Below are 1524 nucleotides of genomic sequence, written 5' to 3' on the forward strand. Positions count from 1 at the left end.
GGGGGGTGGGGAGCTGGGGAGAGATAGCAAGGGGAGAAATGCCAGATGTAGGTGATGGGGACGAAGGCAGCAAATCATACTGCCACGTGTGTACCTATGCAACAATCTGGCCTGTTCTTCACATGTACCCCAAAACCTAAAATGCAATAAAATAAATGGGAAAAAAATGAAGAAATACTTGGATTAAAATTTTATTATATAAAAAAAAGAAAATGAGATCAGAATACACACCACAGAAAACCGCTAAATACCTGGAGACTCCTTAAAGAATTGACACTGCAGATCTCCCCTGCTCTATAGTCCCTAGCGAGGTCTCTTTCTAAAGGTCCTGAGACATCAAAATAACCCTGGACCTCAGCTCAGAGGACCAGCAGCTCGGAGGGTCCCAGGTCCCGCGCTTCACCAAGACCTCTGGAACAGGCGCTCCTATATGCTGGACGCGGGTCGCACACCGTTCCTGGCCAGGATGCGGACGCTGGGGCGGCCAGGACCCCACAACCGCCGCCACGCAGACTACTGGGGCCCAGATGCCCACAAGGAGTCAGGGCCCAAAAGCGAGCGGTGGGGAAGGAGCAGGGAGGCCCGGAGGGTTCCCGGTGGGGTCCATGCCCTGCCACTTACTGCGAAACCTGCCTCCTGCTCCCCCATCACATGGAAGCCACCACAGCTTCTCGGAAGCGCGCTGGGACCGCGCGGCCGCTTCTGGACGCCGCCGCCTTTGACCGTTGCTTTTGCTGGCTCGGACCACACCTCCGCTGCTTCTGGTTGCTTCAACAACGCCACGGCTTCTGCTGGGGCCCCGAGGGAAGCGCCGTCTCGGCTTCCGTAGAGGCGCGCACGCCTGCAGCGTCCCTAGCGACTGGCTGACGCACCACCCCCTCTTAAAGGGGCCGCGGCTCGCACTGTACAGAAGCAGCTTCGCGTTGCGGCACAGGCTGAGACTCTGCTCAGCCCCAGCGGTGAACGAAAGGCCCCAGTCTCTCCTCCCGGCTCTAGGGCCCTAGAGGTGGCAGGAGTGGAGCCCTGTGACCCCAGCCCCGAGATCGGCTCCCTTTGCCTGGGAGCTTCCAGGACCTGCCCCTGCCCTCCTCTGGACCTCAGCTTCACGATCCGGAAAGGAAGCGGCCTGGCTGGAGCTCTGGGGTCCCTCAAGCGCGGCGCCTCAGGATGCAGGGCGGGCTCCCTGGTTTCTCTGTAGAGGGGACCATTAGAACCACGGAAATCTGGGGGCTGGAGGGACAGTCCCGAGGGCAGCTGGGCCTCCCCGGCCTCCCTGTCCGCATCCGTCCTGTGGGAGCCTGGGGGCCTGGCTAGGGCCCAGACACCCGAGGCCTCACCAGGGCTGCGTGGGTTACCGGCTCCCCAGGAGACAGGCAGGGGCCCTGGGGTCCAGCGCTGCCGCACCTCAACTCCATCCTAGGTCAGCCCCGGAGGGGCCCTGTGGAATGGACCCAGCGAGCCCCTTCCGAGGGAGAGGGACCCGCATTGCATCTGTCTCTGTGACACCCACGGGAGGGCCGTGCT

The 1524-nt window shown here is 61.7% G+C and overlaps 1 protein-coding gene across 2 annotated transcripts in view; it reads right to left on the reverse strand.

The window, feature by feature from the left end:
• The window catches only part of LOC108298308 (acyl-coenzyme A synthetase ACSM1, mitochondrial-like), a 41771-nt gene extending 41014 nt beyond the window's left edge, over window positions 1-757 (reverse strand). For both annotated transcript variants that reach the window (XM_037735721.1, XM_017521005.2), the window contains exon 1: window positions 622-757. The gene's annotated coding sequence lies outside the window, so the exon portion shown is untranslated. The remainder of the gene's footprint in view (window positions 1-621) is intronic.
• Window positions 758-1524: the final 767 nt, after the last annotated feature.

Source organism: Cebus imitator, unplaced genomic scaffold (assembly GCF_001604975.1).
Source record: "Cebus imitator isolate Cc_AM_T3 unplaced genomic scaffold, Cebus_imitator-1.0 Scaffold931, whole genome shotgun sequence".
In the NCBI taxonomy this organism is placed as follows: Eukaryota; Metazoa; Chordata; class Mammalia; order Primates; family Cebidae; genus Cebus; species Cebus imitator.